This window comes from Ovis canadensis, chromosome 5 (genome assembly GCF_042477335.2).
Source record: "Ovis canadensis isolate MfBH-ARS-UI-01 breed Bighorn chromosome 5, ARS-UI_OviCan_v2, whole genome shotgun sequence".
Lineage (NCBI taxonomy): Eukaryota > Metazoa > Chordata > Mammalia > Artiodactyla > Bovidae > Ovis > Ovis canadensis.
In genome coordinates this window covers 42,920,378-42,946,536 of record NC_091249.1, presented here as the reverse complement: position 1 = coordinate 42,946,536, position 26,159 = coordinate 42,920,378, and the positions used below count along the sequence as shown (strand labels likewise).

The following is a 26,159-nucleotide window of genomic DNA, read 5'->3' as shown; positions in this document are numbered from 1 at the left end:
CTATTCCATGTCTTCTAAGGGATTCCTGCCCACAGTAGTAGATATAATGGCCATCTGAGTTAAATTCGTCCATTCCAGTCCAGTTGGAAAGAATGCCTGGGATATAGCATTGTTAACAGTTGGAGAATGTTTACTAAAAATAATTATTAATAACTATTTGTGTACTTACATGGCTGAAAAGACCAGCATATATAAGAAAGCCAATTGTACACAAGTAAATATTAGTTTTTTTGGTTTAAAGATTCTCTCATTCATTGAGACTTGACATTTGGAATAAGAATGGATTAAGAAGTATTTAACTACAGACCATAGTCATTCTCTGACTGGTGCTGTATCTGTGAGTGTTAAAATCACAAAGCTGTGCTTAGAAATAGGTCTTGATTTTCTCTGAGCCCTTTTCTATCCATCCTTCATATGTATAGAGTTGGTCTAGTTCAGCTTGCTATAAATCACTAATTTAGGATCCCACTTTCCCTGCTTGCTTTCTCCCTTCCTCTTTTCTTTCTTCCTTTCCTCCTTCTTTCTTCCTTGGCCGAGACAGGTTCAATCTGGAGGAGCAGCAGTAGTGGTAGGAAGTAACCCCTCAGTTGGACAATTTGTGCCGGGATCTCCTTGTTTACTTCTTGTTACATCATGAAAAGATCATGAAAAGCAGCATAAATTCATGGACTTTGGAGTCAGACATATGTATTGAAATTTTAGCGCTGCCATTCACTAGTTGAGTGATCAGAGCATTGCCTAGACTGTCTTCTCTTCGAGTCTGACTGCTCATCTATGAAAAGGAGAAAGTGACACTTACCTACAATAAAAGAGATGGTTTCTAGAAAGTGCCTGACTCTCTTTGTTCAGGCACTCAGTAGTTGTTACTTCCACTCTCTCCCATTTATTATTATGCTTCCCTTGTAGCTCAGTTGGTAACGAATCTGTCTACCATACAGGAGACCTGGGTTCAATTCCTTGGTCGGGAAGATCCCCTGGAGAAGGAAATGGTAACCCACTCCAGTATTCTTGCCTGGAGAATCCTGTGGACAGAGGAGCCTGGCAGGCTACAGTCCAAGGGGTCGCAGGAGTCAGAGATGACTTAGTGACTAAACTACTCAAGCTTATAGGCAATATTGATAAAATTATACTAAAAGTGACATTTATAAGTGGATCCTTATCTCAGCAACTGGAGTTAGGCTTTATTTCTGTAAAAAGAACTCAGATCCTTCTATTTGACCTGGTACCTGTGGCAGGCAGAATAATTGTCCTCCCAAAGATGTCCACATCCTAATCCCCAGAACCAATGAGTGAATTATCTCACACAGCAAAAGGGGCTTCACATTAAGTGAAGGATTTTGAGACAGGGATTATCCTGGATTATTCCAGAGAACTCAGTGCAATCACTGGAGTTCTTATAAGTGAGAGAGGAAGGCAGGAGAGAATCTGAGGAGATGTGAAGATGGAAGTAGAATTTAGTGTTATGTGATGCTGGCTTTAAAGGTGGAAAGCAGCCAAGAGACAGGGAATACAGGAAGCCTCTGGAATCTGGAAAACACAAGGAAAGGAATTTGCCCCTAAACACTCCACAGTCTTGCCAGCGATGAGATTTCAGCTCAGTGATAACAATTTTGGATTTCTAACATCCAGACCTGTAAGATAGTAAATTTGTGTTGTTTTAAATCACTCAGTTTGTGGTAGTTTGTTACATAGCAGTAGGAAACTAATATTGTGCTATTCTCTGTTTGTCTTGCTTCCAAAGGCTCTGTTACTTGTAAAGTGTGCAGGCTAAAGGTACTCACTGCAACTAAATTGGGTTCATTTGGAGACTTTTCAGTGGATGGAGTTAAGAAATATTTATACAAAATTCCTCTGAGTTCATGATGATATTTCTCATCCAAATTCAGGATTATTGGCTGTTTAGGTGGTCTCTTTTTTCATCTATATCAATATCAGAGATGGTAGAATAAGATACTGTAATTATTCATTTTGCTTTATCCCACATTACACATATAACAGTCTCAGAAAAACAGCAACATTACCAACATTACCATTACTATTACCAACAACATGATTACTGGAAAGTTAAAAAAGAAAAAAAGAAATCTTTTTGCATTATTTTGTCCTTAGGATAAAATCTATGAAGGATGTGTAGTCAGATTACTTTATCTTAAAATCACTTGGGATTACAAGCTTTAAAAAAATCAATTTACATGTACAGGATGAAAATCATCATTCTTTTCCTCTGTTTACCAATCATGACCCCAAAATCTACCAGATAATTATTTTCATTTCTTTGGATAATGTTATATCCAAAAGAATGAAAGTAGTGTAATAAACTCTACTGAGTTTATTAATAATTAGTCTTTATTATAACAATTGTATGTAATTGGGTTTTTCTAATATCTGGAAATGAATTCTAAAGCCAGATTCTATTTTCTTTTTTGAAATTTTGGTCATGACTGTTTCCTTTTCAACACCACTGATGGATTTTTTTTTGGATATAAATGTATTTATTTTAATTCGAGGCTAATTACTTTACAATATTGTATTGGTTTTGCCATACTTCAACATGAATCCACCATGGGTGTACACGTGTTCCCCATCCTGAACCCCCCTCCCACCTCCCTCTCCATACCATCCCTCTGGGTCATCCCAGTCACTGATAGGTTTCTAGTGAGATGTCAAGGTTTGGTTTAAAAGCATGATGGAGGAAGCTGAGGACTGTAGCTTTGGTTTGGAGTACAAACACTCCACAACTAGATTCTCTTTAGTATTCCAAACCTAGGATTAAGTTGATTAGATAGCTTCCAAAAACAGGGGATGAGCCTTCCTAGGTGGCTCAGTGGTAAAATAATCTGTGTATGAATGCCAGAGATGTAGGAGGTGTCGGCTCAATGCTTCGGTTGGGAAGATCCCCTGGAGAAGGAAATGACAACCCACTCCAGTATTCTTGCCTAGAAAATGCCATGGACAGAGGAACCTAGCAGGCTACCATGGGGCCACAAAGAGTCAGACACGACCAAGAAACTGAGCGCATACATACACACATGAAAACAAGGGATATCCCATCACTAAGGACCCCAATAGCTGTAGTGATTTTAGGCTACAAAATCTATTCCATTGTAGAGAGACCACATTAATGTCTCTTTGCTGACATGAGCCCAGAGCTGAAGAGCAGAGGTAAAATATGGAAAAGCAAAGAGATACAAGATGACTCTGGCTTTCATTGTCCCAAGTGTAACCTGACAAGTGCACACTAATATATTCAGACTAACAGGGCTAGAAAGCAGCAAGTATTGGCATTTGGTTGAAGTTTTTTCTTAGTTAATATCAAGTCACCCAAGCTGACAGAACACAAAGCATTAAGTCACAGTCCAAAGGGTTAGGTCTGCAATTGGCAGGCTTTCAGCCAGAAGCTTAGGTAGAGCTGCCTGGTGACTGGAGCAGCTGCACTGAAATACAAAGCTCTGGCAGGGTGTGGCCAGTTTTGTCAATTAGGAGAATACAAACCTGAAGCCAGGGAACCTCACAACAGTGAGATAGTCAGAGATTATATTAGAGCAAAGCCAAAGAAGTGAACCAGGACTGAACTGCAGTTCAGAATTCAAGTATTCTTGTGGACACAGAGCCAGGCCACAAAAGAAAGAATATAAATAGAAGAGACAGTGGCGAGCTGAACCAAAAGACAGGAATGAACGCCTAGTAGTCAGGATTCTTCAGCTGCAAACAAAGGAAACATTCTGGTAATGCAGGCGAAACAGAATTGAATGAAAAGCATTGCCAGCCAAGCGGGGAGGGGAGTTGGTTGTCGTGGGTGGTAAGGTTGGTCTAACAGAATTAACAGGAAGTGGGAAGCAGGAGGGCCAGGTTTGGGTAGGATCTAAAATGCTCCAAAGGCTGGGAAGTAAGATCATAACCACTGTTTGAGAGCATAGATCACAGCCTTAACCCTAAACCCAACCTTAACTGTGTGGCCAGAAGGCTGCATTTAGATGGAGTGTGACTGCAGTTGTTTTCAGAGTCCATGTCTCTCTGCTTAAGATTTAAACAGGGCATCCATTGGTATTGTTTGGGCAATGTGTTCTCCTATTACTCTTCCCCCACCTGATAACACACCTATAGGGAGCCAGAGCCCCCGGTCAAAGAATACTGTGAGTTGGAGAAAAATTATCAAAAGGAAATCTGGGTGCCATTGTTGTTGTTGTTCAGTCGCTAAGTTGTGTCTGATTCTTTGCCCCCCCCCCCCCCCCCACCGCGACCATGAACTGCAACACGCCAGGCTTCCCTGTCCTTCACTATGAACATCAGCGGCACCCACAACAGGAAAGGGTAAGCAGATGCTGGACAGCTAATATGCCATGAATGTCCAAGTATATGTGGTAAAATCAAGAAAAATAGGGCCTAGAGCAGATTTAAATAATGATTTGCTCTGGACCACAAATTCAGTTACATAATTCTTGGGCCTTAAAGCTATAAAACAACTTGGGGTCCGATATTTTCAGCAACTGATTATCACTCATGTTGACCTAGAAAATGCAGTTTCCTAAGGGTCACATGGTGACTAGCAATGACCATGAATTTAGTGCTTTCTGTATGCTAGGTACTGTGGTAAGTTGATATATCATTGCATTTAATCTTCCTGATATCTTTATGATGCAGATATTACAGATTGATTTTATAGGTGAGCCAACTGGGGTTTCTGACAACTTAAATTGTTCAAGGAAGAGAAATGGAAATTGAAAAGTAGTATAATTCAAATTGTAGAAGAGTTAGAATGAGGGCTAAAGAAAAGTGAGGTTCTAACTAAGGTATCCTCCCACGTCAGTTTTAACTTTTGTTGACCTTGAGATCTTGTTCAGTCAGATATAGTATCAGCAGCATAATAGGAACAGGTGGGAGGATGAAACTATGTAGAGAATTCAGCAGTACTACTTGGTGAGGAGAAGGATGAAGCGAAGATCAGGGGCAGCCAAACGTGACAGAGACTCAAGAAACATACTTAGACACAGATTCTGACCCCAGTCAAGGTAGTCCTTTGTTCACTGTCCAAAGGGCACATGAAGTTCAGACACGGCTTAGATGAGCTTTGGAAACAATGTAGTGCTACGCAGGAGAAGGATACAGTAATCCGGTAAGCCCAGTCAGGAGGTGATATTTAAAGAAGTGGAGTCATTGGAGCCTCAGAGCGGGACCATAGCCAGTGACCTAGGGTCTAGCCTGAACTTGGTTTAGTGAACAATTTTCCACCCCAAGTTTATACCTTTTCTACATTGGACGGGGCTCTGGGAGAGGGTAAGGATTTTATTATAAAGGGAAACCAAAGGAGAAGTCCAGGATTAGAGACTGGGAACCATTATAGGGGTAACAGAGAAGTGGCCCAGTTGGAAGGCTGCTCTCTAATGCAGAGCTCCTCCTTGGCATTCTGCATCTTCAGCTGGAGGACTGCGTGATTCCTGTGGGTGGGGCCGATGAGACACTCAGTCTTGGTCACGTTTGGCCCATGAGCTGGGATGGGCTCTTGAGGAAGATATTGGGGAATATAACATGGAAGGGGGCTTCCCTGGTGGCTCAGACAGTAAAGAATCTGCTTGTAATGCAAGAGACCTGGGTTCAATCCCTGTGTTGGGAAGATTGCTTGGGGAGAGGAATGGCAACTCACTCCAGAATTCTTGCCTGGAAAATTCCATGGACAGAGGAGCCTGGCAGGCTACAGTTTATGGGGTCACAAAGAGTCGGACATGACTGAAGTGATTATCACTTTCTACAAACATAACCATGGAAAACAAAAGCAGACCAGGGTGAGGAAAATGGAACGGGGACCAATGATTATGGCCATCTTTAAACTTTGGCTTCATATGTGATCCAGAATTCAAACTGCTATTGAGACTATTACAAACAAACAAACATAGCTTTAGTTAATTCTTCCATTTATCACAAAACAGCATCCTTTGAATAGACAAACTTGTTTAAAAGCTGCCAAAATTCAGGTCTGTTAATGGCAAAAACAAAAATGAAATTGCCTGCCTAGGGATTTAACTTCTTTTTTTGGCAAGATACTTTTAGCACTTTTCAGGGTATTTGTACTCCTGTCTTTATTTACTGAAGTACTTTCTCTTACAAATGCATTATTTCATCTGCGAGGTTTTAATGTTATGTTGTTTACAAATTGTTTTTTCTTATTTACATCCTGTCTAACCTTTAGATTCTCTTTCACTTATAGATGATACACTATATATAGAAAGTATTCCTTTCAAGAGTGCTACAGATCGAATTGTGTCCCCCCGCCCCGCCCTCCTCCCCAAATTCATATATTGACACCCTGTGCGTGTTTGCATGCTAAGTTGATTCAGTCATGTCCAATTCCTTGTGATCCCATGGACTGTAGCCCACCAGGCTCCTCTGTCCATAGGAGTTTCTAGGCAAGCACACTTGGACTTCCCTGGTGGTTCAAACAGTAAAGAATCTGCCTGCAATGCAAGAGACCTGCCTTTGATCCCTGTGTCAGGAAGATCCCCTGGAGAAGGGAATGTTGACACTGTAACCCCCAATGCGGTAGCATTTCTAGATGAGACCTTTTGTATATAGTTAGGTTTATATGAGGTCACGAGGGTGGGTCTCTCATGATGGGATTGGCGCCCCTTTAAAAAGAGGAAGAGTGACAGATTGCATGCATCGAGAAAAGGTCCTATGTGTTCATGATGACAAGGCAGCTAGCCATCGGAAAGCCAGGAAGAAAGCCCACGGATCGACCATTCTCACACCCTGGTGGCCAGACTTCCAGCTTTCAGAACCGTGAGAAAAATTTCTGTCGTGTAAGCCACTCAGTCTATGATATTTTTACATCAGCCTGAGCTAAGACAAGGAATCTGAAAGATGTGATTATAAAATACAATACTGAAGATTATGACTATAAAATACAATAAAACTTCTCAGAAGAGTTCTTTGATTCTTCTATTTTCATTTTTGCCAACTACAGAATACTTAAAATAATTTTCTTGGGCTGTGTAAACCGGTGCCTTGACCCTTTCTGACTTTACTCGTGTAACAATCTGAACGAGAGGTTGCTAAGTGACAGCTTTCCCCAAACCTGACCTAGCTGCTGTCTGTGACTGGTTTTCTCCCAGAATCCTTCCCGTGCTGCCCCTACTTCAGGCTTGACTGGAGAAGAGCTTATTTTTCTATTCTGAGTAGAACATGCATCTATGCTCCCAGGCTCTGGCTATTGCTAGTGTCTCATTTTGCGTTCTTCCTGCTTCTACTTGACCATATTTTAATGGTTCTTTCCCTCTTTTTTTTTTTAAATTTTAAGAAAATAAATGTTTTTTGAGGCCACATACCTTAAATTTTTTTCTCCTTCTAGTTTTATTGATATATAATTGATGTAGAGCACTGCTTAAGATTAAGGAGTACAACACAATAATTCGGTTCACATATACATCAGGAAATAATTACCACACTAAGTTTAGTGAACATCATCTCATATAGATACAAAATAAAAGAAAAAAATTTTCCCCTTTAGATGAGAACTCTTAGGATTTACTCTCTTTACAACTTTCATATATAACGTACAGAAGTATTACTTTAATTATGCTGTACATTTAGCAGTTATTTATCACATAACTTCCAGTAATAAGACTATTTACTTTTTCATGTTTTAAAATTATATTTATTTATTAATGGCTGTGCTGGGTCTGCGTTGCTGTGTGCGGGCTTTCTCTAGCTGTGACGAGCAGGGGCTAGTCTCTAGTTGTTTTGCGAGGGCTTCTCATTGCAGTGGCTTCTATTGCAGAGAACAGACTCTAGGGCACACCAGTTATAGTAGTTGCAGTTTGTGAGTTTCAGCAGTTGTGGTACATGGGCTTAGCTGTCCCATGGCATGGAACTTAGACCAGGGATCAAACCCCTGTCCCCTTCATTGGCAGGTGGATTCTTAACCACTGGACCACCAGGGAAGTTCCATTCATTTTTTCTTAATTACACCTGTCCTCCACATAAATGAATGTTTCCTCTATTTTTATTTTGAAAAGTTCTGGTAAAGCTTTTAATCTCATTTTGTAGTTTATATTTAACAGTTTATCACTTGTACATCTTGGGCAAATCAGTTTATCTTTTGAGACCATCCTCCTTCTTTCCCAAGAGGGAAAAAAATAATATCTGCTATATTACTTCATAAGCTATTGTCAGAATCAACAGAAAGAATCATATACATCAGAGTTTGTGCAAACGTTGCTTGTTACATTGTTAGTTGGAAAATATCTGTCTGTATGTAACTCAGCCAGGTTGGCCACATAGTTGATGAGTGAGTGAGTGTGTGAGTGAAAGTCGCTCAGTTGTGTCTGACTCTTTTCAACCTCAAGGATACTGGAGTAGGTAGCCTTTCCCTTCTCCAGGGGATCTTCCCAACCCAAGGATTGAACCCAGGTCTCTGCAGGTGGATTCTTTACCAGCTGAGCTACCAGGGAAGCCTTACACAGTTGATACACTACACCAAAGTAGAATGTAGATTAATGAGTCTTCGGTGCTCATTTATATTTTTAGGGTATTTCTTGACCAATATGTGCAAAACAAGTTTGGCTTGGGATAATATTTTAATAGCATGTATGAGGGGCAGAGGAGAAAATGATTATAACACAGATCTATATGTTAGTGCTTATAATCTTTAATGATATCCTGGGAACTTGTATTTTTTAAATTTCTCTTTTGACAAATGCTTTTTTTTTTAATCATATCCTACAAGTTTTTTGCTTGAGAGAAAGAAAAGTAGGTAATTTTGTGGAAAGTAAAGCTGGCCATTTTTTCTGCGATTTTAAGAGACAAAAAAGGAAATGGAATAGCTTTCCGGCTTTTGAAATTCTGATTGAAGGCCTTATTCCTAAACTCTCTGGTTGTATGTGTGTGTCTGTGTGTGTAAATTGGCATGGTTAGGTAACACTGCTGCTGCTGCTGCTAAGTCGCTTCAGTTGTGTCCGACTCTGTGCGACCCCATAGATGGCAGCCCACTAGGCTCCTCTGTCCCTGGGATTCTCCAGGCAAGAATACTGGAGTGGGTTGCCATTTCCTTCTCCAATGCATGAAAGTGAAAAGCGAACGTGAGGTCGCTCAGTCGTGCCCGACTCTTAGCCACCCCATGGACTGCAGCCTACCAGGCTCCTCCGTCCACGGGATTTTCCAGGCAAGAGTACTGGAGTGGGTGCCACTGAGTGTGAAAAGAGGCGAGAAGAGATACAGTAACAGAAATAAAGACTCAAAAGATGTAAGGGAGATATTGGAATATTTATACTATTAAAGGCACCCAGAAATTTTGCTTTCTCTTCCCTTCTCAAATTCCCACTTGATAAATTGTTTTTTCCTAAGGAATTCATGATAGTCTTAGAGTGAAGTCATTTTGAAGTAACCTCCTGCCTTGTTCTAAAATGTGTGGATAAATCTGCTTTTATCCTGTTTTTCATAATAACAGTTGTTGCATGCCCAAATGATGGGATGAATATTTGCTTATATCTATAGAGACATAAGGGCTCAGCAGTAGAGTCTACTTACAATGCAAGAGACTGCCTACAGTGCAGGAGATGTAGGTTCAATTCTTGGGTCAGGAAGATCCCCTGGAAAAGGAAATGGCAACCCACTCCACTATTCTTGCCTGGGAAATCCCACGGATTTCCCAGGTACACTGGCAGGCGACATTCCATGTGGTCACAAGAGTCGGGTCACCACCACCACAGAGATATAAATTCAACAAAATAAAGTTCTGGGTGATAAAAAATGTGACACTGCTTTGGGAAACATGAAAAATATTAGTAATAATATAAACACCTAATGAGTAGCAAATGCTAGGAAACGTGGTGAAATTAACTATAGATAACGTAGCAGATAAAAATGATGATCTGCTTATGTTGAGACATCATGCTACAGAACAAAGAGTTTTGGTTAAGATGCCTGTAATTTGATTATTCTCTCTTTAACATAAGTTATTTTTGTATTGCCAATTTTTTCTTAGAAGTTAATAGAATTGTAAGAAAACATTATTGACTTCTTACTTAGGTTACCAGCCAATTTTAATCTATAGGAGCTTCTAGGTCAAATTTTAACAAAAACAGTCTTTACTGAAGTGTTTAAAAACATAAACATTTATTCCAATCCAGATATAATTTAAAAATGTGACTTGATCTAATTAAATGCTTGTATTTCTTAAACATTTATCAGACTTTGATGTAGAGGTGTTCTTGATCTAAACTGAGGTTTTTGAGGTGCAGAGTATAAAATGGTTTGTTAATCGCTGATGACAATATTTACAGTTCCCGAAATGCAGACATTTCTTCTCCATTTAGTGAAATATGCTTAATTCTGTTTCTTGTCCAGTATCTGGTCCTGGAATATATCAGAACTGTGGAGATGTGTTATTTTAGGCATATTATTCCCAAGCCTGAGGATGCACAAACTGTAGTTGCTTTTGAGTCTCTATAAGGATGATGGTAGTGTGGTAAACACAGAAGCAGTCCTTACTACCACTGCTCCTCTATGACAGGTGGTACCAGTCACTTCATAGCCTCTAGTCTGGGAAAGCATGAGAGTAAAGAGGTGAAAAAGAGGTACTGTTGTACTACAAAACCAAAAACGGCATCTTTCCATACTAACAACCCCTCTGAATGTTACACATCGACTCTATCGGCAGCCTGCTAAAGTAGAAAGGGAAATGAGATAAATTCTCAATCATTTTAAAGTGCATTTGTTTAATTGAAGCCTTTCAAGTATTTTTTGCGGTGTGTGTGTTTGTGAGAGAGACTGACTCAAGGTTTCCTTGATGTAGCAAGTACACTGAAAATATAAAAATAAGTTTGACTTTTCTTCATGCACACCTTTATGTCTGACTTTTGAAAGGACTTTAGACAGTTTCCAAGAAATGACAGTTTCAGGGTCCTCTACAATGCCTTCATGGTGGATTTCCACAGAGGTCTCCTATAGTAACGTATTTTCATCCCAGATAACCAACCGTAAGAAAAAGAATGTAATCTGCCTTCCCTGTTTGGGCAGAGTAGACTGGATGGAGAACAGAGTTAGAATCGGTTTCAATTTGATGAATTTGAGTGATGCTTGGTTTCTAGGAACTTCAGATTGGCTAGATAGATAATATTACATAGATAACAGTAATTATAATAGTTACCACACTATGTAGTTGAGAGGATTACTTGAGCTCACAAATGACTTCTCTGTAGACAGCAAATGGAATGCAAACGTGAGCCACAATTTATATTTCTAAGCGTCTGAATCCTTGATACAGCACTGGAGTTACAAAAAAGTGGGGGAAAACGTCAATCCAGTGATGTCATTCCCTGAGCCTAGGCTTTCAAATTCTTTGGCACCTGGAGGGGTGTGCTCCTCACACCCAGCAAAGCCTCGGCAACCTGACTTGGCACAATGGCGCCCTTAGGCTCTCTGCTCATTCAAGCAGAGGGGGACTTTTCATTCCTCCTCTAAACCATGCGCGATTTTCTTCCAGTTCTCGCCAGAGATCTAGCCAAACCTCTTCTCCCAAGGCCTCACCCAGGGAAACAGACGCGTAGCCACAATTACTCCACGATCTCTACACGCACCACGGGTGCGGAGGTGGGGAGGGAGGCGTGGCTTGACTTTTATAGGCCTTTCCAGCCAATGCGCAAGCTGCTTTTCTTCCGGTCGGCAAACCGACCAATCTGAGCAAGTCGGTGTAACCTTCGGCTGTACTCGGCTCTTTTCGCTGATGCGGGCAGCTCTAGGGGCGGCCGCCGCTGGAGAGACGCTTCCCTTTTTTATTTTTTTTTCCCCAAGCGTTCACTTCCGGGTCCGGCGCCGATCCGGATGCCCGAGGCAGAAGGATGTTTGACCTCCGGATAAGCGAGGAGGCGCCGCTGTGCATTCATTGCCGGCTGCATCGGTGGCGACAGCAGGGGCCCGGGCGGCGACTCTCCGGCCACAGGCGGCGGTAGGACGCACCGACGGTAGTGAGGGGACCGAGTCCGAGCCGAGCTGCGTTACCTCCCTCGCTCGCTCCTTCCCCCTCTACCTCGCTCGCTCCCTCCCTGCGTGGCTCTCTTTCCTCCTCCGGCCGCCGGCGGTGCAATGTGCCGCCGCCGCTGCCCCCGCCGCCACTGACTGACGGACCGGGGGGCGCCGCCCGCGCCCGGGACCGACCCGCCGCTGGCGGCCGCGCCTCTGAGGTAAAGCCCCCTCGGCGTTGGCGCCTGGCTGGGCGGCCCCGGCCCGCCGGCAGCCTCGGCGCGGCCGCGGCTCCCTCCTGCCCGGGTGGGGCTGGGCGGGCTGGGGTCCCGGGCTGAGTGGGGTGGGGTAGGGTGCGGCGGGGGCGGCGCCGCCAGCCGGGGCCTCGGGAAGGGGTGGGCGAAGAGGACCCGGGCGGGGGCGCGGAGGCGCGGGGCTGGAGGGGGCCGCGGCCGGGGGGCGAGGGCGCCGCGGGCTCGCTGGGCAGGGAAGGGGCCGCGGGCGGCGGGCCGGGCTGGCCGCAGAAGTTGCCCGAGTCGTGCGGCGCGAGTGGGGACCGCGGGGAGGTGGGCGAGACGGGAAAAGGCAGGGGCTTTTGTGGGGAGGTCGGGAGTGCAGCCCCCCAGCGCTCCTCGATTTTGTCCAGACAATTCCCTTCGGAGTGGGCATTTTAGGCAAGAGGGTGGGAGCTATCGGTCGGCTGGAGGGAGGGATCAGGGGCTAGCATTCATTTCAGGGAGAAACTTCCCGATAGGGTATTTGTTTCCAGGTTTGGGAGGGGGGCAGGGATTTACCTATTTGTTGGAGCTTTTGACTTTGCTCAAAACTTACCCAAGGCATTAGTTGCGGGAACAAAATTACCCTGATGGTTACTGTTGGGGTGCTGGTTTGTTTGTTTATCCCACTTGCTAGGGGAAGTGACACACAGAAGCGTCGGCTCTCTTGGTCCACAGCCCCCCACGTTTCTTTTCTGCGGGGTGGTGATGGAGATGTGTGTTTGCTTCTGGGGTGGGGTAGTTAGGCCTGTGTTAGGATGGTTCCACTTCTTACAGGGAAGGAGGAAAAGTAAATGGGTGGAAGAGAGTGTGTGTGGGAGATGGCTACTGTTGCTGCCATTGTGCGAGTTAGTTTTAACTCTATTGTAATGAGTGCCTAGGCTGGTCAGCAAGTGACCCTTTTTTAACCTTTGGTTTTAGAACATCGACTTTAATTGAACAATTAAAAACTACTGATTTTTCGTAAGTTAAGAAAAAGTCAGTACTTAATTTCTTTTACGTTTGCAGTTACTTCTTGTGATAGGAATGACATTGGCCCACACAGATAGTGAAAGAGGTTAAGCTATATCTGATTAGAATACTTTTTAAAATTAAAAATATCTAACTAGTAAAGCCATGTGTATGTTTTTGAAGAATATTTGCTTTCCCTATAAATAAGCAAATTGTGAAAGAAAAGTATCATAAAAGTTGCAAGATGTGAGGCCAGTTTAAGAAAACATTTCCCACCAAAAATCAGATCTGGTTTGTGACATTCTTCGTAACTTTTTGGGGGGAGGGAAGTGGAGAGATAGTGTATTTTATAATTATTCCCAAACTTTTGCTCTAACTATATTCTGAGCTAAGATAAATTATCTTCATATTTTATTTACATTAACCATATAGTTTGTACAAAACATGAAAATCATATTTATGGGAATTGGAAGAAAGATGTAATAAAATAAATTGCATAGCTTTGGTATAGATTCAGAGCGGAGTGTATAGACACTTTAGTATTCAGGGAGTTTCCTTTTCTGGATATGCCTCAGGTATATACCTCAGTAGTTCTTAGAATGGGGAACAGAAAGTTTAATGTTGATGTATATGAGACTTTTGGGGGAATCTTGGAAAATGATTTTCTTTTTAACTGATGATTTAGTGTGCTCATTGGCCAAGAGGTCATTAACCTAAAAATTAATGAATTATATAATTATTGACATTTTCATTGTTAGATTTGCAAGCATTAACTAGTAACAAAATCTTCAGCACATGAAGTGCATTTATTCCTTCAAATGAACTAGGATTCAAACAAAGGAATAGTTTAGTTCAAACTGAAACTTTACTTTGTGCAAGGGACTTTTACTGTGTGTTGAGGATGAAAGAGTGGGTAGACACATGAAGAGGAATTAGATCCAGTTAGTTACCTTTAAGGGAAAAGCAGACAGGCACAGAATAATTGCAACACAGGACTCCTGTGGGGCTTATTAGAGATGTACGGAAGTGTGGGGGTGGTGGTGATGGTGTGTGTGTGTGTGAGACAGAGAGACTAATTTTTGACTGGGAATTACAAACGAGTTTAAAGCTGGTAATACTCCTTTTAGTCCTTAAAATATTTTAATGGTCAAAATGGTTCTGTGTGTGTAGCGGCAGTATTTTTGTAGTTGGGGGGAGCAGTTGAGCACGGACATGTTGGTTTGCTATGGTGGGGCCTGTTGAACTGGAGGTAAGGCTCTGTGCCAGGAGGTCTTTATGGGAAGTGAAGCTATAAAATTAGGTGGTGATCAGTCCATGGACATCTAGAATGCCTTGTATTTAAAAATGAGTCAGTTCACCATATGAAGATCCTAGGATATAGATTCTAAGGTGATAGGGAGTACCTATGAAAATAAGGCTAGTAAGTTTAAAGGAAACAAAGTATAACAGAAGAGTCAATTTGTTATCCTTCATGCTAATAGAGGAGAGCCAGAAGCCTATATGAAACAATTTATACATGGCTTTGTCATACTTCTTTACTTGCTTTTGGATATGAGTGTGTGGTAATCTGGCAGTTGGTTATATGAAGTAAATCTAGATGTTTAAACATGTGACTTGGAAAGAAATGGGAATCTTTGCATTTCTTCTCTGGGTCCCCTCTGTAATCCCCTTCATGCTGATAATAGATCATCATTCTGGCATGGGTTTTTGCTTCATATTTTTTCAGACTGGAACAAGTGGTTGTTTAGTTTCCAGGAGCTTTCTAAAAGAATATAACAGACTAAATAGAGGGAATGTGAAAATAATAAGCAACAAAATACAGGTCTTAGGATAGTTATATTATTGTTAATACATTTTAAGGTGAGATTTGCTATGGATGAAGTGAAATGTGAGGAATCTACATAGGATGAGAATTGACTGTAATAGTAAGATGACAACATGAGAAAATTCCACAGTTCTAGATAAATATGTACAAGGTTTTTAGTCATCTTCAGTATCAACAACTCTAAAAAAATTTAACCCCCAATTTAATCATTATCAAAGGAGTGCCTTAAAAATATTACCCTTACGACACTGGTGTTTAATCATCTAGTCTTGATAGTTCTTATTAACTGTTCCCTTCTTAGTGTTCAACAAGGACTTACTTAATAACTGAATTTGTATCTCAAATCTCCCAATAATAACAGTACCTGTTACAATTTATTAAATGCCCACTTTGTCTGTGGACCTTAAATGATACTGTTATAAGACAGCTCTATGAGTTAGGTGGTATAACGCTTGCTTTCGACAGTAGGAAACGGGTCTTCTAGAGTTTACGCATCCTGTTTAAGGTATATCTTGGGAGTAGCAGAGGGCATATTTAAATCTTTTTTTTTTTTTTCCTGGCTTTGCAGTGTTAGACCAGTGATATCTTCCCTAATCTTTCATCATCTTCCTTTTTGTCTTCTCTTATGCAGTTGGCACTTAGCAGTATTGATTAGTGTTTTTAGTATGTGATTGGGTGTTGTTTTTCTAAGATGTAATTTCTTTGGAAATGGTGGTTTGGGGATATCTGTAGTTCTCTAATCGTAGAGTCTCTAGGAGCAGAAGATATGGTTCTAGTAACTTAAGCTATTGCAGAGTATCATTTTTGTGACAATCTATAGGAAAGAACCATACATGGGATTATTAATATGTAGAAATCAAGTGTGTATTATCTATTAGTGTAAAGTGACTTTGGAGAGCCTCTGAACTAGTCAGGAAACATGGAATGAGACAGAAACGTGGAGATGGGTAAGTTTTAGAGACAGTGGAGACTGCTGTTAGCCATGATCTTTCCAGCTCCCTTCTGAAAGTTGAGATTTAGGAACTGTGAATATTTGGGTTTCTATTATGGGATGTAAGGAAGATGCATAGTGATTTGTTCTTTAACCATATTAAGTGACTGCTTATATTCTCTTCTTCTTATCCCTGCCAGTCATCTTAGTTCTGAGCATGAAGTTTTTGTGTATTTGGTAGATAAGACACATTTTGATCATTTTCTTTACTAATGACATATCACATAGTTATAATTTAATTTGATGAAAATCTATCTGTTATATCCAATGACTATACCATATCCACTTTTTTTTTTTACAGCTTTTACTGTAATTAGGTAAAAATCTCATGATAGATGCCCTCTTTCTTAAACACAAGTTTCTGATTTTTTTTTTCTTGTCAGTTGTCAGACTTTTAACTGTATTCAAATTTATTACATATATTTAGCCGATTAGGTGCTGAACTGCTTTCGTTAGCTGAAAAGAGTGGGAATAGAGTTTCTCTGCCATTATATTTTTCATCAGGATTGAGAAAACTCGTATGAAGTGCCAGGATGTGATGCCTGGCACATAGTAGGCACTGTGCAAGTCTTCTCTTAAACATAGAAGTTGCTGATGTATATGAATTGTCAGAGGGTTGATTGGTGCATAGAATCAGCAAAGACTATTAGGGATAGCCTATTACAGGAGAATCTCTGAACTCACCTCTCTTTAACCCACTCAAAAGATTGTTGTACTCTTCATTCATTTACTGTTTGATGTCCAGGCTACATTAAAAGGCAGTCGACTACCCTCTAGTTTCTTGAACTTTTATTCCCATCAGTTACTGTATACCTTGTATACCTACCAAGAATCATTTGTCTTTGTACCCAACAAATTGTTACAAAGACAAATGATTCTTGGTAGGTATACAAGGTATACAGTAACTGATGAGAATAAAAGTTAATGGCGGTTGTATGTCTTGTTGTAATTACATAGTTTAATGAAACATTATTCAGTGAACTATGAAGGTAAAAAGATGTTTTTCTTGAGACCCAGTGGCTGCTTTGAAAAGCAGTTGAGTAATAGAGTAGTTGAAGTCAATTATAGTTAAAATACTTTTAGGTGAAATAACTTAAATGATTAGGGGAAAAAACCCTAAAGATCTTAGATTTCACAGTAAGATTCTTCAGTAAAATTGCCTTTAAGTGTTGTGAGATGTCTTTCCATGTTTAAGAGACAGAAGCTAGAAATCACAGGTGATATACTATGGGTGTGGTTTTTGCAAGAAAATAAATAGGACTACAGTCTGTAGACTTATGCTTGAAGGAAAGGCCTTGGCAACCTGCATTAAAAGACTGTTTTGTGATTGTTTTAGTGTTGGTGGCATTAAACTGTTTAAAGTATGTAGATTTTTTATGATTCCCCTTTTTTAAACTCACTATGAACTGTTGGTTAACAATAGTATATTAAAGAGGTATCTACTTCTGAAACATCTCTTTTATACTCACAGAGATTTACTTAACAGCATCCTCTTTTAAAAAAGAGAGAAATACTGGTCTTCCTGAGCATACAGTCATTCATATTTTAGGATGAATTGTTCAATAATCAACTCACATGGTATCCACTTGTTTCCTGATACAGTCCCTCATCTGATTTTCTGTGTTCCCTTTCAGCTGATACACAGTGTCAGGGATGGATAGAGCCATTTGTAATTCCACCGTCTCCTCACCCTGAGTGGGGACTGCAGGAGTGAGTTGGTAGAGGAAATTGTCCTTTGGAAGGGGAAATGCCATCCCCTTGATGTATACCAGGAGCTGTTGAACTTGGTGCAAAGCGTGCTCGTCTAACAGCTTATGGTAACTACTCGCCTTTCCTGTCTAGCTCAGCCCAAGTGGAAAGGAAGGCATGCAGGTGTAGGAGAAGAAGGTCCAAGTTGGAGAAGGAAAGGTAGATGGGGTATACTGTTTATCTTGGTGTCACACATTACAGCACCAGAAATGCAGTAGCTTCTGAAATGGAACACTGAAGTGTGAAGGCAGGGCCAGTTTGTCAGTGTTGGCTAGCTCCTGTGTAATTGACTTGTCTCTGCTTTCCCCTGTGTATGGAGTTCTTCCTGCTGCTGGTAGCAGGATCCTGGTGCGTTGACCAGGACGTCTTTTGCACAAGCCTACCTGCAAACTTTCCCCTTCCTGTTTTTTTTTTTTTTCCTTAAATTTTTGTTTCTTTTGGCTGTGTTGGGTCTTTGTTGCTCTGCATGGGCTTTCTCTAGTTGAGGTGAGTAGGGGCTACTCTTCGTTGCGGTGCATGAGCTTCTCATTGCTATGGCTTCTCTTGGGCTGAGCACCGGGTCTAAGTGTGTGGGCTTCAGCAGTTGCAGCTCCCAGGCTCTAAAGCACAGGCTCAGTAGCTGTGGCGCACTGGCTGTCTTAGTTGCTCTGTGGGATGTGGGATATTCCTGCACTGTGGATAGAACCGCTGTCCCCTGCGTTGGCAGGCAGATTCTTATCCACCATACCACCAGGGAAGTCCCTCTTCATGTTTTATTGACCAGAATTAGATCACATACACTTCTAAACCAGTTGTGATACCGGGAACAGGGTTACTGTAGTGAGTTTCTCCCCTGCAGTTGGGGATGGGGCCACATTTCCCTGAGTTACATGGTGGAGGGAGGATGTTTTAAAAAACTATGGGAAGGAAGAATATGGGGGAAATGGATGTTACAGAGGCAATCAATAGTGACCACCACATCTGCTTGTTTAAAGGATGAAAATAAATAATGCATACAAATGCACTTTGAACTTTAAAGTGTTGTGCAAATGTAACGGATGAAAGATTAGAAAGCTGTTTCTATGTGACTGTCTTAAATATGCTCAGGTATGAATGTTTTAGGAGCTGAAAACACTGCTAGTTTCTTACTGACTAACTTTCGATTCAATAAAATCAGTTATTACTTTTTTCATGGAAAAAAGCTATTTTAACTTTCATACGGCCATTTTAACTTTAAACTAAAAACTTGTACCTCTAAACTTATTTAAATTTTTTGGTGTGTTGTTGCCCTCCTTCCTGGACAAAACTTGCCCAACGTCTTTGATCTCATCAGATTTCTTTGTGACACCTGGAGGAGAGTAAGATGCCTTGAGGAAATGGGAACTTATCAGTCAGAAACGGTTGGTTCATTTTGAGTCAGCGAATCTCATTGAGGTAGGAGGGAAAGATGGGTGTTATATTATCTTGACTACAGCCATCCTGGCACCCCCCCTCTCCCCCTCCGCCCCCTGAAAATTGTAGGGCCAGAGGAGAATCACAGACTTTTAGAACTGAGTTGTGGAAGGTTGAAATGCTTGTCATGTACCTGGTTAATAGAACCCTCCTGTCCTCATTGATAGGTTGATAGGTTGATGCTCTTTCTGACCAAAAAGGGAGAGGCTGTGAAAAAATTTGTATATTTTGCAGTTTTGCTCAGGACCATGGGCTAAGTAAAGCAGTCAGCCAAGTACCTTTAAAGTTCTCAGGGTTTGGAAAATTTTAGACAGAATTGAAGTGTATGTGTATGTGTGTGTCTGTGTGCATATGTGTTTAAATAAAACAAGCAAACAGACAAATCTTTTAATCTTCTCTCAAGCAGTCCACAAAAACAGCACACTTGCATTTCCCCTCCCCCCTGTCCGCCACACACAAAGTAACCGCCCCCCGCCCCCACACACACATAAAGTAACCTCAAACCTGGCCTGCTGAAATGGAAAGGCAGAGCAGACTGAGCGCTTGGAACAGTTCTTGTACTTTTAGTTTCAAGAAAGTTATCTTAAAGATTTCTTTATTGTGTGTGTAAAAGAAAGAAATTGTGTGTGTGTGTGTTTATAGGGACATATATGGAAATACATGTATGTATAAATACATAATTAGTATACATTAATTATTGTAATTCTAATCCCTACAGTGTTGTTGTAAACATACAGAGTAAATCCATCCATCCCCTGGAAGGATATTTATGTTAATGACTTTCATAGATAGATTTGGGATGATTTTTATTTTTACACTTTTTATACTTCTCTGTATCGTTTGGATTTTCAGCTATGATTGTGCATTATTTGACCATCAGAAACAAATGCTGAGTTTTTTTATTTGAGGGAAGAAAATAAAATTTGGGGATGGGATGTTTTCTCCAACCTAGAATTTACCATAGTCCACTTTCATTGTAAATTACCTTGAATAGAGTGTGCACTGAATGCACTGTTATGTTGTAATAGCCTTTATTTTAAAAAACTGGGCTATGTTTCTTAAAATTTTAAGTTGAAATTAGCTGTATGAGACCATATGATACAAGAACATACTATAAAAGTAGTAGACTTCTGAATTTTTGTAATTATTAATTGTGTTATCTATTTTAAACTTGTTTGGTTTTCGATTTCAGGTGGTATACTTGGCAGGGTATCAGAGTATGATATATTGGAGTCAAAGTTACAGTCAGAATTTCCTTTAATAAAAAGGGAAGTGAAAATTTATTTTTCCCCTTACACCCAGTCTGTGTCATGTTTATTTTCTGTTTCTGTGAAATACTTATTGCAATGAATACTTTCAGGCGAATATAGTAGGTAATGTTACAGGGAGAGAAAATGCCTGATATTTCACAATATGTATGGCTATAAAGCCTTTTCATAAAATCCTAGTTTGGCATGTAAAAATAACCTAGCATTGTTTTGGAGGTGAAACTTGAAAAAGAAACTGGTATTTGTAGATGCATATTTTTATAAAACATTATTTTATATTCTTTTCTTCCAGGGATGTGAAAACTATTAACATTCCCCCCTGCACCTTCCAAAGTGTAAATATTAAAGATGTGGAATCATGTAATGCCAGTTTTTATTTTTTTTAAATGGTAGACTATTTACTGAATTCATTTTCTGTCATATGAATGTCAGGGCATATTATTGCTAGTATTTCTTAATATATTTAAGATTCTGAAAATATTAGAGTGGTTAAAATATCAATGTAATCAGCCCTTGAAACTTATTTTTTTGAGTATTCTCTGATAGTCTGTTGAAAGTTGATTACTGAAATACGTGTTGTGTGTTTATATTTTGCTAATCTAAATACTCTACTAATGAAAGTTGTTTTTTGAAGGCTGACTGAACAATAAAATTCTGAGCACTGGGAATGAGAACATCAAATAAGTTAAAATAAATTTTACTATATTCACTTTTTAAAAAATCTCCCAACTGAAAATTAATAATCTTTTTTTTCTGTGACAGAATGAAGAAGAGAACAAAATTGGGCAATTTTAAAGATGGTGCTTTCAGTCCTTGCTATAGGGCTGGGAGTGCTAATACTTACGAGTAGATGAGAGAAAGAGGTTGTGGAGAAGGCAGCTTGTTCCAGTGGTTCTCAGCCCTGACTTCACATTAACATTTTCTGTGGAGTTTCAAAAAATGACAGATATTGGGATTCTACCCATGCTCTTGAATCTGGGGATGGGGCCAGGGCATTGATCTATTTTAGGATTTCTACAGGTGATTCCAGTGTGCTTCAGGGTTAAAAATGACTGGTTTCATTTTTTATGTACGTCTCTTAGCTCTTTTTGAAAAAATGACTTCCTTTTATTTTCAGATTGTCTTTTTAATCAGGGATGGAGGTGTAAAGACAAGAAAGAAATGCATAGAAAATATATGCAAGAGGAACAGGTTAATGAAGTGAGTCCTCTTCAGGGTTTCACACTCAGAATCCTTAGTGAGGCTACTGTATTGCTTGTTCATTAGCATCTTTTGAATAGTATAGCACCACAATTAGTGGAGTTTTGACATTTGGAAAATTTGTTAAAGGAAATTTATCAGAGTAAATTAAGGCACCAATTCAAATTTCACTAGAAATCTTTTTTTTTTTTTTAACTTTTTATTTTATATTGGGGTATAGCTGATTAACAGTGTTGTGATAGTTTCAGGTGAACAGCAAAGGGACTCGGCCATACATCTACATGTATCCTTTCTCCCTCAAACTCCCCTCCCATCCAGGCCACCATGTAACGTTGAGCAGAGTTCCATGTGCTATACAGTAAGTAGGACCTCGTTGGTTATCCATTTTAAATATAGCAGTGTATACATGTCCATCCCAAGCTCCATAACTATCCCTTCCTCTCATCCTCCCCGCTGGCAACCCATAAGCTCCTTCTCTAAGTCTGTGTTTCTGTTTTGTAAGTAAGTTCATTTGTATCATTTCTTTTTAGATTCCACATGCAAGGGCTGTCCTAGGATGCTTCTCCTTTTCTGTCTTACTGCGCTCAGTATGGCACTCTGTGAGACTATCCATGTGGCTGCAAATGGCATCATTTCATTCTTTTTAGTGGCTGAGTACTATTCCACTGTATACACATAGCACATCTTTATCCAGCCCTCTGTCAGTGGACATTAAGGTTGCTTCCATGGCCTGGCTATTATAAGCAATGCTGGAGTGAACATTGACGTGCATGTATCTTTTTGAATCATGTTTTTCTCCAGGTATATGCCCATGAGTGGAATTGCAGGGTCATACGATAGCTCTGTTTTTAGTTTTTTGAGGAACCTCCATTCTGTTCTCCATAGTGGCTGTACCGATTTACATTCCCACAACAGTGTAGGAGGCTTCCCTTCTCTTCCCACATCCTCTCCGGCATTTATTGTTGGTTGGTTTTTTGATGATAGCCATTCTGGCTGATGTGAGGTGATACCTCATTGTAGTTTTGATTTACATTTCTCTAATAATTAGTGGTGTTGAACGTATTTTCATGTGCCTGATGGCCATCTGTATGTCTTCTTTGTAGAAATGTTTACATACGTCTTCTGTCCATTTTTTGAGTGGGTTGTTGGTTTCAGTGCTGTTAGATGTTGTGAGATGTTTGTGGATTTTGGAGACTAATCCCTTATTGGTCATAGAGTTGCTCATGGTAGTCTCTTAGGATCTTTGGTATTTCTGTGGAATCAGTTTAACTTATCCATTTTCATTTCTAATTTTATTGATTTGAGTCCTCTCCCTTTTTTCCTTGATGAGTCTGGCTAAAGGTTTATCAATTTTGTTCATGATTTCAGAGAACCAGCTTTTAGTTTCATTATCTTTGCAGTTGTTTTGTCTCTATTTCATTTATTTCTGCTCTGATTGTTTAAATTTCTTTCCTTCTACTATAGGTTTTGTTGTTTTCTTTAGTTTTTTTAGGTGTAAGGTTAGGTTGTTTATTTGAGATTTCTCTTGTTTCTTGAAGTAACATTGTATCGCTGTATAACTTTCCTTTTAGAGCAGCTTTTGCTGCATCCCATAGGTTTTGGACCATTGTACTTTAATTTTCATTTGTCTCTAGGTATTTTTCTTTCAGTTTCCTTTTTTATTTTTTCAGTGACCCATTGGTTGTTTAGTAGCATGTTGTTCAGCCACCACGTGTTAGTGTGTTTTAGAGTTTGTTTGTGGTTGTTGTAGTTTATTTCTAATCTAATAGCATTGTGATCAGAAAAGATGCTTGCTATTTCAGTTTTCTTAAGTATACCAAAGCTCACCTTGTGGTGTAGCATGTGGCCAGTCCTGGAGAATGTTCCATGTGTACTTGGGAAGAATGTGTAGTCTGCTGCTTTGGGATGAAATGCTCTTTAAGTATCAGTTAAGTCCAACTCTTCTAAAGTGTCATATAAGTGTGTTTCCTTACTAATTTTTTGTCTGGGTGATCTGTCCATTGATGAAAGTGGGGTATTAAATCGCCCACTGTTACTGTGTTACTGTCAGTCTCTCCCGTTGTTGTGGTTAGTATTTGCCTTACATGTTGAGCTGCTCCTTCGTCAGGTGGGCTTCCCTGGTGGCTCAGAGGTTAAAGCGTCTGCCTGCAATGTGGGAGACCTGGGTTCGATCCCCTGGAGAAGGAAATGGCAACCCACTCCAGTGTTCTTGCCTGGAGAATCCCAGGGACGGGGGAGCCTGGTGGGCTACAGTCCACGGGGTCACAAGGAGTCGGACACGACTGAGCGACTTCACTTCACTTCACTTCTCTGTTGGGTGCATATGTGCATACGTGTTCAGTCGCTTCAGTCGTGTCCAGCACTTTGCTACCCTGTTGACTGTAGCTTGCCAGACTCCTCTGTCCATTCGATTATCCAGGCAGGAATACTGGAGTGAGTTCCCATGCCCTCCGCCAGGAATCTTCCTGACCAGGGATCAAACCCTAATCTCCTGCATCTCCTGCACTGGCAGGTGGGTTCTTTACTCACTAAGCCATTTAGGAAGCCTATGTTGGGTGCATATATATTTATAATTGTTACATCTTCTTTTTGGATTGAACCCTTGGTCATTACGTGTAGTGTCCTTATTCTTCTTGAAATCTTAAGAAACCTAAGTGATAAAAGCAGCCCTGTCTTTAAAGTTAGTGTAAGAATGTTACTCATCAAAATTTGATTAGTTTGGGGTTATTTTTATCATATTTGCAATATTGTTGAGTTTCACTTTTCATGGAACAAAAGGATGGAAGGAGCCTTAATGGTTTTTTAGTGTAATTGTGCTTCCGCTTTACTCTTTTTTACCATTGTTTCTGTTTTTGCCCTTGGTGGAGATAGTTTAGTACTTCAGTTATAGTATATTCTTCATGTAGTATATTATTTATATCAGATGTAGTCGATAAATGTATACCTGTAAGTACACTATGATACTAGGGTTTTATGGTTATTGTATCTTGTCATTTATGGCAAATCAGGTTCCAAGGTGACTCATTTACTGCTCCTCCCTAGGTCAGGAACACTCTTCCTGGTTATAGCATTTTTCTTATGACAGAATGAGAGCAAGCCATTTTATGAGTTCAATACATTAAATTCCATTCAATGAACATGTTTTTCATAGTGGCAAATTTGGATGTGGCATTTCATCTATCAATGTCAAGGGTTAGATATTTGTAAACTGCCCTGATAGGAGAATTTGTGGTAGAGAAATTTAAGAGTGGGTACAGTGTAGGGGGCTTCCTTGGGAGCTCAGCTGGTAAAAAATCTGCCTGCAATGCAGGAGACCCTAGTTGGATCCCTGGGTCGGGAAGATCCCCTGGAGGACAGCATGGTAACCCACTCCAGAATTCCTGCCTGGAGAATCCTGTGACAGAAGAGCCTGGTGGGCTATGGTTCGTGGAGTTGCAAAGACTAGAACACGACTGAGTGTCTAAGCTCAGCGCAGCGGAGTGTAGAGGAGATACGTGTGAACCATTGGGAGACTTTTAGACTTATTTTGAGTTCATCAATATACTACAAGAAAAGCCGTGATAAAGAGGTTACCAGTTACATCTTGCACATATAATTAGTAACGGATTAATGGGTACTCTTCAACAGGACCACAATTTCTTATCACTAGTTTTGACATCCCAAATGCCCTGAAAAAAATTTTTCTTGGTATATATGACACAAATTGGTTTTCTTCCCAAATCTTGTTAACTGTCTTTATTTCACGTGAATGTGGGTTTCACTGCAGAAATAGTAAGTGCCTAATCACAGTGCCGTCTGAGACTTCTCTGTGCCATTCTGCTTTCTCTGTGGGTATTTCAAAGTGCATAGTATTTACACGCTGTATCACCTGTCAAAAATGCCCTGAAATTCTGAGTTCCAGAATGATTAGCTGCAAGAACTTTGGAAAAGGAACGGTGAAACGGCATTGATTTGCTTCTGTCGTTTGTTTAGGATAGAAACTACTCAGTATCTTACTCCTCTGAGATGGAGTTTGAGTAAGATCCTGGTAAACGTCTCTTATTTTTTACAGTTGTAAGTATGTGGATACCAAGAGGCACTTTATTGTAATCTAGGTTTATTTCTTTAGCAGTTGTTGAAAGCTTTTCTGGTTTTTTGACAACCGAGTCTTCTGGGGCCCATTGTGGTCCCAGAAGCATCGTGTAATTAAGATGCTTGAGGTGGACAGTGTTTCGGGTAGCTTCAGCATAGCTGAGCGTTCATCACACTCTCTTTGGTCCTTGGCATTAAGTCAGTTTACCTCTGTAACTCATGGTAATTTCATGCCACAACACCTGCAAGCACCCCTCTCTTTTTCATATCTTGGCTTCCTTTTTCATAACAGTAAGTAGAAGGGGTGTGGTTGCAGTGCCTCTGTTTTAGTTTCCTTAAACTTCCTTAATTTGTTTTTAAGAGTTCACTGCAAAAATCTTTATACCTACTCTGGCTTCTTTGCCTCCCCGCCCCCCATCCTGTTTCTTTTTTTCTTGATTACTTCC

General features: G+C 40.4%; 1 protein-coding gene across 19 annotated transcripts in view; it reads left to right on the top strand.

Moving 5' to 3' along the window:
* Positions 1 to 11,666: 11,666 nt before the first annotated feature.
* CSNK1G3 (casein kinase 1 gamma 3) overlaps positions 11,667 to 26,159 on the top strand; it is a 129,931-nt gene continuing 115,438 nt past the window's right edge. For all 19 annotated transcript variants that reach the window (XR_011257259.1, XR_011257257.1, XR_011257258.1 and 16 more), the window contains exon 1: positions 11,667 to 12,173. The gene's annotated coding sequence lies outside the window, so the exon portion shown is untranslated. The remainder of the gene's footprint in view (positions 12,174 to 26,159) is intronic.